This window comes from Rana temporaria, chromosome 4 (assembly GCF_905171775.1).
Source record: "Rana temporaria chromosome 4, aRanTem1.1, whole genome shotgun sequence".
Taxonomy (NCBI): domain Eukaryota; kingdom Metazoa; phylum Chordata; class Amphibia; order Anura; family Ranidae; genus Rana; species Rana temporaria.
Genome location: NC_053492.1, coordinates 334201675 through 334214207, shown reverse-complemented (window position 1 = coordinate 334214207; position 12533 = coordinate 334201675). Strand labels below are relative to the sequence as shown.

Here is a 12533-nt window from a genome sequence, read left to right as displayed (position 1 = left end):
TAGGCCAAAATGTATTCCATTATATTTCTTTAGTAAAAACTCAAATTGGTGTATATTATGTATTCTGTGTGAAACTTACTCTACAAACTGTAACACACACTCATATACACACACACAAATAAAAAATTGTTATTGTTGTTTGTATCACAATACAAGGATACATAAGCGTAAGGTTACAGGTCTGTTCTGTTACAATCACTCATAGCATTAAGTAGGTTACTTAACCACTTAAGACCCGGGCCTTTAGGCAGCTAAAAGGACCCGGCCAGGTTTTGCGATTCGGCACTGTGTCGCTTTGACAACTGTGCGGTCGTGCGACGTGGCTCCCAAACAAAATTGGCGTCCTTTTTTTCCCCACAAATAGAGCTTTCTTTTGGTGGTATTTGATCACCTCTGCGGTTTTTATTTTTTGCGCTATAAACAAAAATAGAGCAACAATTTTGAAAAAAAATGCAATCTTTAATTGTTGCTATAATAAATATCCCCCCCAAAAAAAAAAAAAAATATTTTTCCTCAGTTTAGGCTGATACGTATTCTACCTATTTTTGGTAAAAAAAATTAAAAAAATCCACAATAAGCGTTCATCGGTTGGTTTGCACAAAATTTATAGCGTTTACAAAATAGGGGATAGTTTTATTGCATTTTTTTATTTATTTTTTACTACTAATGGCGGCGATCGATTTTTTTCGTGACTGCGACATTATGGTGGACACTTCGGACAATTTTGACACATTTTTGGGACCAATGTCATTTTCACAGCAAAAAATGCATTTAAAATGCATTGTTTACTGTGAAAATGACAATTGCAGTTTGGGAGTTAACCACAAAGGGGCGCTGAAGGGGTTGTGTGTGACCTAATATGTTTACAACTGTAGGGGGGTGTGGCTGTAGGTGTGACGTCATCGATTGTGTATCCCTATAAAAAGGATCACACGATCGATGACGCCGCCAGCGAAGAACCGGGAAGCTGTTTACATACAGCTCTCCCCGTTCTTCAGCTCCGGGGACCGATCGCGGGACTCAAGCGGTGATCAGGTCACGAAGCTCCGGGTCGCAGGCGCGCGTCCGCGACCCCACGGCTGGGCTTAAAGAGCCACGTACATGTAGGTGGATGTGCCCAGCCGTGCCATTCTGCCGACATATCGGCGTGAAGGGGTCCTTAAATGGTTAAAGACAATAGTAGTTACACATCTGACACTAGCAAATCGCTGTGTATGCGTTAGGGCAGACCTGGGCAAACTACGGCCCGGCGGACCTTTTAATCCGGCCCCCCCGCCGCCGAGACATCGCCGCCGCCGCAGCTGCCACGTTAATCACCGCGGCGGGGAACATTACAGACAGCGTTCGTTTGAACAGCTGTTTTCCCCGCCGCGCATAAACACTCCCCCTTGGACGGATCTGTCCAATCGCGAGCAAGGGGGAGTCACATAGACACTCCCCCTTGCTCGCGATTGGACAGATCCGTCCAAGGGGGAGTGTATGCGCAGCGGGGAAAACAGCTGTTCAAACGAACGGCACCTAGCAAGCAGAGTGATCAGGACATCAGGAGGAGGAGCCGAGGACGCCGCGGCCGCCCCAGCATTCACAGCGCGCCTCCGCGCCTAATTGCAAATTGCGTCCGCCCATCTCGAGTCCACAGCGTGAGGGAACTCAGGGAAGTGTGGGGTTGAGGGCTGAGGAGTGGACAAGGAGGTGAGAGAGCTGCAGTGCTGACTGTGCCGAGTGTGGCCGACCACCGACCTGACTGACAGTGTGAGCCAGCCTCTCAGACACTGAAAGAAAAGTAAGTATAGCTGTGGCATGTGTGCTGGGGGCCTGGGCAGCTTTTACTTCCTCATGGTACTGTGCACTGTCTGTCTGCATTAGTTTGTCCAGTGGCCTGCGGCTGGTGCTCAAATTTTTTTTTTTTGGGGGGGGGGGGGGGCGCAGACGAATAAACAAACAAAAAAAATGAAGCCTCACTGTGCCCATCATATGCAGGCAGCCACTGGGCCCATCAATTGTCACCACTATGACATGCCATCAAACGCAGCCACTGTGCCATCACACGCAGCCACTGTGCCATCACACGCAGCCACTGTGCCATCACACGCAGCCACTGTGCCATCACACGCAGCCACTGTTTAATCAATTGTTATTGATTAAACAGTGGCTGCCTGTCCCCAGCGTCTGTCCCCCTCCTGTGCCATGTCCCCAGCCTCTGTCCCCCTCCTGTGCCATGTCTATAACAAGTACTCGTACCAGTTGTCCAACAATGATATTTACTGCTTTTTATAAAGAAATACAATTGATTTTATGCAGTATTGAGTTTAGCCTTTTGGCCTGGCCCTCCAAAATATTTTTAGTTTCTCATGTGGCCCCATCGAAAAAATAATTGCCCACCCCTGCGTTAGGGTATAGTTCAACAGAATATATCAACTTGAACAAAATAAAATAGGAGTCACTAGAGAACTCAGTGGGGGGAAAGGAAAGAGTAAGAGGTCATCTTATTGGCTCATCTGCCTGTTCAAGGCAAGTCCTCCTGAAGGTGCCACAGCTCCCATACTTTATCGTGATCCTTCAGTCTGTTCTGTATTCTAGCGGTCATTTTCTCCATCTCCACATTCTTAATTATAGCATGCATGGCCTCAGGAGATGAAGGGGAGCACCATTGCCAATTTAGAGCTACGAGACAGCATGCAGCCATGAGGATGTGGCCCAATATTTTTTATAGGGTGTGGGGGGGGGGGGGGGGGATCTTCAGCGGTGATAATCCTAGGAGAAAAGGTTTTGGTGTCGGGGGGACCGGCTTTTCGAAAAGACGGGCCAGCCGCTACCGAGCCAAGTTCCAAAAAGGGGTAATCAGTGGGCAGCTCCAGTAGATATGGAGGAGGTTACCTCTGTCTCCCTGACAACTCCAAAAAGTACCGGTTACACTTACCGGTAGGGGTGCAACGGATAAAAAACTCACGGATCGGATCGATCCTCGGATCAGGAGTCACGGATCGGATCATTTTCGGATCAGTAAAAAAAAAAAAAAAACAACACACAAGACACACATAAGCCAACACATTGCCCCCACACTAGTAAACAGTAACACTAAGTGTATAGCCATTTTCCCCCACTGTACATTAGCCAACATGAATCAACTCACTGTACTCTACTACTCGGTCTCACACTGTACTCGGTCTCACACTGTACTCGGTCTCACACTGTACTCGGTCTCACACTGTACTCGGTCTCACACTGTACTCGGTCTCACACTGTACTCGGTCTCACACTGTACTCGGTCTCACACTGTACTCGGTCTCACACTGTACTCGGTCTCACACTGTACTCGGTCTCACACTGTACTCGGTCTCACACTGTACTCGGTCTCACACTGTACTCGGTCTCACACTGTACTCGGTCTCACACTGTACTCGGTCTCGGTTGCATGCAGAGCCACAGCGCGCTCTTGCAGAATAGAAAAGATCCACGAGCAGAGGGAGGGGAGGGGTGATGTCAGCGCGCACCGCCGCCGGGTGTACCAAGATGGCCAACCGCTCCGGAGCAAGGCCGAGGCGGCGGTGCGCTCCGCGGATCGCATTCTGTGCCGATCCCAACAGGTCGACCCGTTCGGATCGCGGATCGGGCACGATCCGTTGCACCCCTACTTACCGGTAACAGGTTTTCTAGAAAATCTTCCAGGACAGCACACCTGAGATGAAGGGTCCCACCAGACAGGAAACAAACAGTTTAAAAGGCCCCACCCTTCCCTCTGTGCCTCAGTTATGACAAAGTATAAGCCCATACCGGTGCCAGAGGGTACATTCTGTGAGAATAAAACACACCAACAGTAAAGGGTAGGTAAGTAGGCCTGCCGTCCTGGAAGATTTCCTAGAAAACCAATTACCAGTAAGTGTAACTGGTACTTTTCTCCAGTCATCTTTCAGGACAGCACACGAGACAATGAGCAAGAAGTTCAGGCCTACCTTAGGGTGGGACCACCACCTGTAGGACCTTCCTGCCAAACGTCAAGTCCTGAGGTGACAACAGCTCCACTCTGTAGTGCCTCAGAAAAGCATTTTGGCTAGTCCAAGTAGCTGCCTTGCATATTTGATCGGTCAAAGTGCCAGCCCTCTCTACCCAGGAGGTCGCCAGAGATCTAGTTGAGTAAACAATGATATTTTCTGGAACAGGTTTTCATAAGCTACAGCGATAATCCACAATCCAACTGGCTATCGTAGGCTTGAAGTCCCTTCTTTTGGCCAGAGAAATTAACTAGAAAATGATTTGATCTCCTGAACTCACCAAGTAGCCTAGAAGAGACATCTTCTAACGTCTAATAAATTAAGCTTTTCCTTTGTCATTTTTAGGGTTCTGACAAAAAAGGAGGAGAGTACAATTTCCTGTAACCTGTGGAAATCTGAGGTCACTTTTGGCAAATATAAAAAGGATCCCGTCTGAGGATTACCCTATCCTCTAGGAGCAACAAAAAAAGCTCTTTTATGGTCAGAGCTTGAGGTCACCAACCCTTCTGGCGGTCGTGATTTTAAAGTGAAATAAACTTAAGAGGGGTTAAAAGGGCTTTTTAGTTTAGAGTAGGGTTGTCCAGATACCGATACTAGTATCGGTATCGGGACCGATACCGAGTATTTGCGGGAGTACTCGTACTCGCGCAAATGCTCCCGATACCTAAATAGAATACTTTTTTTGTATTTATCAACATGTTCTATCAAAATTCTTTGAGTTTTTTACTACTGCGTGACAAGCAAATAAAACATTTTTATTCATTTTTATTCTTTTATAATGTCTTGAGTTAGAGTTCTTCATAATTCTAAAGAAAATATCCTTAGTCTGTATTGTGGTTTGAAAACTGTCACATGACATTTAAAAAAAGTATCGGTATTCGGTATCGGCGACTACATGAAAAAAAGTATCGGTACTTGTACTCGGGCCTAAAAAAGTGGTATCGGGACAACCCTAGTTTAGAGCATTAAATACCAGGTATAAATGCCAAGGTGAAAACCTGCTTCTTCTCACCGGGGTTACCCTTTTCCCTGGCTGTCAAAAATCTCTTTACAAGTGGGTTCAAGGCCAGCCTTTGTTCTAAAAACACTGATAAGGCTGCAACCTGGACCCTGGAGGGTACCGACTGTCAGACCCTGGTCCACCCCCTCTTGGAGGACATCCAAGACCGTGGGGATTGTCTGGAGAAACCCTTCTCTAGGCTGAGCCCAGTGAGAGAAGACCCTCCAAACTTTTGCATAAATCTGTCTAGGAAGCCAGTCACTACTCAGCAAAAGTGCATCAATCATTTTTTCCAAACATCCCCCTACAGCGGAGGATATCCCTCTCAAACACCATGACATCAGGGAAAGAAAACCTGGATCGAGATGTAAAATTGGTCCCTGGGAGAGGAGATCGCGTCTGGACGGGAGATGCAGCGGAGAAGCAATCGACCACCTCCTCAGAGTGGGGAACCATGCCCGCTTTGGCCACCAGGGTGTGATCAGGATAAGACACCCATTGGACCGGGATAGCTTCTGCAATACCCTGGAATTGAGCATCAGGAGTGGAAACGCGTATGCCTGAGCGGCATAAGCATCTATTCCCTGGGAGCCATGTTCCCTGGCGAGGGAGAAGTACCCGGGAACTTTCCTGTTCTTCCTGCCAGCGAGCAAATCTATCTCTGGTTTGCCAAAATGTTGGCTCACCAGCGAAAAGACTTTGTTTTGTTCCCACTCCCCCTGATGAATGGGTTGCCTGCTGAGAAAGTCTGCCTCTTACATGTATAAATAAATGTAATCCTGTGCTTAGGATGTTAAGTGGAATAAGCTGCCGCCCCCCCTGATAGAGTCCCCAAGGGGGATACTAAAGCAGAAGAAGAAAGAAGTGGGGTGGTGGCGCTGCCTGACCCTAAAAGGGTACCTGAGGAAGAGCTCCAAAGGTGTTGACTATAGTGAAAGCTTTGTTTAAATGTGTATAAAAAAAAATCCATCAACGTCCGTGTTCATAGATAGCATATAGCTTAAGTGCTCAGATATACTAGCAGTGAATATGGACCTGTATCCCTGCTCAGTGCTAGCAGTTTAAACTCCACTCCCAAGCAATACTTGCTAGTGTGGATTTAAGTTTAGTAAGTGAAGGAAAATCCTGTGATGCAGCCTACAATAGCTGCTGAATATTAAACCATAAGTAAACAGTCCTTATACCAATCTATGAGAGATAAGAGATATCAATCTATGAGAGATAGAGATATAGATAAACTAGCGGCTGAAAAAAAAAAAAAACATCAAAAGACGCACTCACAGCAACCATGTAAATTCTGGAAAAAGCGCGAACGGACGAGCATGTCGCCGTCTCTCACACCTGTGAGACCGACGCATGATGTCGGGAAAAAAACCCAGGAAGCACCAATTGCCCTGGTCGAAAGTGCCGTGACCGGAAAGGGGGGCCCGCCCCTTAGGAGCATAGGCCTGTATGACAGCCTGCCTGATCCACGAGAAATGGTGGTCGACGAGACCGCCAGGCCCTTTTGTGGACCAGACACCGTCACAAAAGAGTCAGAAGCTCCAAAACGAAGCCTTAGTAGGCCGGTATACCCGCAAAGTGCGTACCACGCCTAAAGTATGAAAGGCCGAAACCTCCTTCGAAGAAGGGAAGGATGCGGGCGCACCATCACCTAATCCTTATGGAGGATTAAGCATGGCGGCTTGCAAGACAAGACCACCAACTCAGAAACCCCTCTAACAGAGGTAAAGGCCACTAAAGGGGCCACCTTCTGAGATGGTGTCAAGAGAAAATCTCTGATGTTTCCAAAGGAAGGTTCCTGAAGAACCGAGAGCACCAGAGTCAAAAATCATGGGGGAAGAGATGGGCCAAGAGGGGAAAGTATATGAAACCCCCTGCACACAAAAAAGGGGACCCACCAGGGAACGGGCTGCAAAAAGGCCACTGAAAGAACACAGCCAAGGCTGAAATCTGCCCCAAACTGTGCTTTAAGCAATTTTTAGATCCACCCCAAGCGAAGAAGAAAGATAGAAAGAAAGAAAGAAAGAAAGAAAGAAAGAAAGAAAGAAAGAAAGGAAGAAGAAAGAAAGAAAGAAAGAAAGAAAGAAAGAAAGAAAGAAAGAAAGAAAGAAAGAAAGAAAGGAAGAAGAAAGAAGAAGGACCCTGGACACCGAGTACGCCACTCCATACCTTCGCACCAAGAGAGGTGCGACGGTAGATCCTCCAGGAAAAGACTACGGTGCCCTCAGCATTGTTGAGATGACCGAGTCAGACAGACCCCGGTCACCTAAAGTCTGGCTTCCAATAACCATGTTGAGCAAGTCAGTGACTGTACAACAGGAGGAAGTATGGGACCTCGAGACAGAGGAACCTCCTGCCCTGGCAAACGCCAGGGTACCTCCGGGACCAGGCGCCCGATATCGGCGTACCAAGGACGCCGATCATCGGGATCTCCTCAGCCTCCACTCTGTGGAGGAACAGCACAAAGTGGCCGATACAGACCCCACAGGGCCACCAGCGTGACTGACGTGTCTGTACCAGATCACTAGACCTGGCCACTAACTTTGAGACCCTTGCGGCAGAGACGGGCAACCAGGAGATCCATGCCCCATGAGGCTCACCTCCTGCAAGGGAGCCGAAACACCCCTAGCACAAAGACCAGTCGCCCTGGTCCAGCATCCGGCGACTCCAGTAGTCCGCCTGCCAGTATACCTGATGGTAGACCGAAGCCACGGCCGTGGCGTTGTCCGGCTGAAACCAGATCGGTCGACCACAAGGAGAAACATAGCCTGATCGCCTAAAATAGGACAATGAACAGTAGACAGCACCTGGTATTCCCAGGCGGTCTCCCACCCAGGCACTAGCCAGGCCCGACCCTGGGTAGCTACCGAGACCAGACACATTCAGGGAGGTGTGGCCGTAGGTCCTTGCAAGTCCAGCGACTCAGGGCTGACTGGACCCCCCAGTTTTGTGAACCCCCCAGGTTCACAACCCATGAGCTGGCATCCGTCGTAAACACCGACCACTGGAAAGAAGAAACAACTGCCCAGACCGAAGAGTCTGGGATCTGTCACCAACTCAGAGAGACTCCGACTAGGTGGCGCACCGGAATCTGATGATTTCAGAGACAAGAGATTTTTACCACCTGGTCAGTATTTCCCCTGGAAAACCAGCGTGTGGAACTGGGCATACAGTCCCGCCTTGAAGGAGGCTACCCACAGGCCCCGAATCAGCAGGCGCCCAGAGAGAAGACCGATTGTGTGATGCCAATACCTTCACCGCAGACTGAAGAGTCTGCAATTTCTCTGGGGGAAGAAGGAGGAGTCTGGATCAACACTAGATACTCCAACGCTGAGTCGGAACCTAGCATGCCCAGGATTTGAACCCTGGGTCGCACACATGGAGGGCAGGCTTGCTGCCACTGAGCTACACCTTCTGGCCTAAACGTTTAACACCCACCCAAATCTTCGGAGGGTCTGAATGGGAATAACCCATCCACTAGGTCGGAGACATAAGCTGCTCTCAGAAGAAAGTCGTCCAAGTAGCCAATGAGGCAAAGCCTCGCTGTCCCAACAAAGTTAGGATAAGTGCGAGCCCCTAGCTGAAAGGGAGCAGGGAAGGGAGGGGACCCCCGAACCCCAGGAATGCCTAGCCATACCAACCCACCGAAGCAGAGGGAACTGTACTTACCCTCCAAGTGAGGACTCGCTGACGCATTCCTGACATAACTACAATCGTAATGGAGGTAGCTGTTGGCCCGGTCCACTGTGAGTGAGACAACACCACAGCCCAGTCATATGTGGACATCGGAGCAAAGCTCACCGGCCACCCCAGGAGTCATGAGGTATGGCGTGGCAGACCCAGCCTCTTTGCAAATGTGTGTCCACGCTTGCTGGTCGGACTGAGTAGACTACAAGGATCTATATTATCCAGCCTGTGTCTCAGCCGACAGTTGAAAGAAGATTCTTCAAGAAAAAGTAAAATTTCTCCTCAGGGCGCTGGGCCCAAAGGGAGCCATACGTCCTTCTCCTTGCTAGGCAGAACGAAACTGAGGCTGCATGCTACAGTGAGGAGGGTTAGGTCTGGAGGGACCGCCCCTGAGCGGGGCTGTTCGACTCGGTTAATGCAACATGTATTTAACAATTTAACATGTTTCTGCCTAGTCCTCTCCTGTAAACAGGGAACATAACTATGGTTGAGCGAACCAGAACTGTAAAGTTCGGGTTCGGTACGGACTTTGGGTTTTTCCCGGACCCAAACCCGAATAATTGGAAAAAGTCTGGGTACGGGTTCGGAGTTCTGGTATGTTTTGGCGCGCTGCACGGCAGTCAATCGCCATTCGTTTTACAACTGTGACTGGGAACTGATCACAGCCATGCCTGCTTATGGCATGGCTGTGATTGGCTAGTGTAGCATGTGACCTATCATGTGACCAGCCTCTATATTAGAAAGAGGCACACAGCACAGATCGTCACTCTGCTTCACTCATGATAGGGGAAGGCTGCTGCATTCGGCGTTCAGGGACAGTGTTAGGTGTTCTCTGCTCCAGAAATCTCAAGAAACACACTTTATTTTTTTGATATCTACATCATCTAATGCTTTCTGACTCGCTGTCACTGTGCTTCACTTACGATAGGGAAAGACTGCATTTGGCGTCCAGGGACAGTGTTGGGTGTACTCTGCTGGCTCCAGAAATCTCAAGAAACACACTTTATTTTTTGATATCTGCATCATCTAATGCTATCTGGCTCCCTGTCACTGACTGTGCTTCACTTACGATAGGGAAATATTTCAACAGCACTGCACCAGTGATATACTGTGTTTTTCTATAAAGTACATAGTTCAGTGACAGGTTCTATAGGTGACTCTGAATATTTCAACAGCACTGCACCTCTCCCCTGTGATATACTGTCTGTGCAGTAAATTGTTTAGGGCTGGGTTCCTGCTTCTTGCTATAGGTGGAGAAATATATAGGTGAATCTCTGCCTATTTCACCAGCTTACACTATTTTTGTATTTAAAATTTCTCAAAATTAGGGCAAGACCCTAAATTTGAGAAATATATAGGTGAACCTCTGCTTATTTCACCAGCACTCCGCCTGTCCCCTGTGATATACTGTTTGTGCAGTACATTGTTTGGGGCTGGGTTCCTGCTTATTGCTATAGGTGACTGAATATTTCAACAGCACTGCACCTGCCACCACCTGTGCACCTGTGATATACTGTGTTTTTCTATAAAGTACATAGTTCAGGGACAGGTTCCTGCAATTTTCCTATAGGGGCAGTCAGGAATCTATAGGTGACTGAATATTGCAACAGCACTGCACCTGTGATATACTGTGTTTTTCTATAAAGTACATAGTTCAGGGACAGTTTCCTGCAATTTTCCTATTGGGGCAGTCAGAAATCTATAGGTGACTGAATATTGCAACAGCACTGCACCTGTGATATACTGTGTTTTTCTATAAAGTACATAGTTCAGGGACAGTTTCCTGCAATTTTCCTATTGGGGCAGTCAGAAATCTATAGGTGACTCTGGATATTTCAACAGCACTGCACCTCTCCCCTGTGATATACTGTCTGCAGTAAATTGTTTAGGGCTGGGTTCCTGCTTCTTGCTATAGGTAGAGAAATATATAGGTGAATCTCTGCCTATTTCACCAGCTTACACTATTTTTGTATTTAAAATTTCTCAAAATTAGGACAAGACCCTAAATTTGAGAAATATATAGGTGAATCTCTGCCCATTTCACCAGCACTCCGCCAGTACATTGTTTAGGGCTGTGTTCCTGCCTCTTGCCATAGGTAGAGAAATATATAGGTGAATCTCTGCCTATTTCACCAGCTTACACTATTTTTGTATTTAAAATTTCTCAAAATTAGGGCAAGACCCTAAATTTGAGAAATATGAGTAAAACCTCAAATAAGGGACGTGGCCGCGGTCGTGGTGCTGCTGGTGGAGCTCCTGTTACAGGGAGAGGATGTGGTCGATCTGTGCCAGCTACAAGCACAAGTGAAACACCTTTCTCAGGTGCGAGTAGCCGACAGAGCCTGCAGAAGTATTTGGTTGGGCCTAATCCAGCTCTACGAATGTTGAGGCCAGGAGCAGAACAGGCGGTAGTAGATTGGGTTGCTGACAGTGCCTCCAGTTCCTTCACATTGTTTTCCAACCAGTCTTGTGCTGAAAGTTCAGAGTTGGCGCCTGCAGCCGATGTCCACCATCAGTCTTTCACCTCACCCCCTTGGCAGTCTGAGCCCCAAAGCATGCAGCAGTCTCTTCTTTTTGATGAGTCTGTTAGCATGTGTTCCCATGGCCATCCACCTAGTCCAGCCCCAGAAGGGGAAGAGATTGAGTGCACCGATGCCCAACCACTTATATTTCAGGATGAGTTCATGGGGGGACCATCACAGCACGTCTTGCATGATGATGATGAAACACAGTTGCCAACTACTGGTGCTTTTGCAATTGTGCAGACAGACAAGGAGGGCAGTGGTGAAAACTGGGTGGAAGATGGAGGACGATGAGGTCTTCGAACCGACATGGAATCAACCTCATGCAGGTGACCCATGTAGTTCAGAGGAAGAGGCGGTGGTCGCACCAGCGAGCCACCAGCACAGCAGAAGAGGGAGCAGGGTGCCAAAGCAGAGCGTCCGTCCCCTAGACAGTACGCCTGCTACTGCCCAACGCAGCAAGGGACCGAGCACACCAAAGCCAGGTCCAAGGAGTTCCCTAGCGTGGCAGTTCTTCACACAATGTGCTGACGACAAGACACGCGTGGTTTGCACGTTGTGCAATCAGAGCCTGAAGCGAGGCATAAACGTTCTCGACCTGAGCACAACCTGCATGACCAGGCATCTAAGTGCAAAGCACGAGCTGCAGTGGAGTAGACACCGCAAAAACCAAGAAAGGTCTCTGGCTCCTCCTGCTTCCTCTTCTGCATCAGTCTCGGGCCTCTCTGCCTCTTCATCCACCTCCGTAGTGACAGTGCCACCTGCCACCCCTCAATTAGAGGACCGGCAAGCAACACTACCACCTGGGTCACCAAACATCTCCACAATGTCCCATGGAAGCATTCAGCTCTCCATCTCCCAAACACTGGAGCGTAAGAGGAAGTACCCCTCTACCCACCCGCGATCCCTGGCCCTGAATGCCAGCATTTCAAAATTACTGGCCTTTGAAATGCTGTCATTCCGTCTGGTGGAGACGCAGAGTTTTAAAAGCCTGATGGCATTGGCTGTCCCACAGTACGTCGTGCCCAGCCGCCACTACTTTTCCAGGCGAGCCATCCCTTCCCTGCACAACCAAGTGGGGGACAAAATTAGGTGTGCAATGCGCAACGCCATCTGTGCCAAGGTCCACCTAACTACGGATACGTGGACCAGTAAGCACGGTCAGGGACGTTATATCTCCCTAACAGCGCACTGGGTAAATGCAGTGGCGGCTGGGCCTGAGGCGGATAGCAGTTTGGCGCATGTCCTTCCACCACCGAGGATTGCAGGGCGCTTCAGTTTGCCTCCTGTTCCTAACTCGTTCTACTCCGCTTCCTCATCCTCTACCGC

General features: G+C 48.7%; 1 protein-coding gene across 2 annotated transcripts in view; it reads right to left on the bottom strand.

Moving 5' to 3' along the window:
* The window catches only part of MTR (5-methyltetrahydrofolate-homocysteine methyltransferase), a 1155773-nt gene that overhangs the window by 1043726 nt on the left and 99514 nt on the right, over positions 1–12533 (bottom strand). The window lies entirely within an intron of this gene.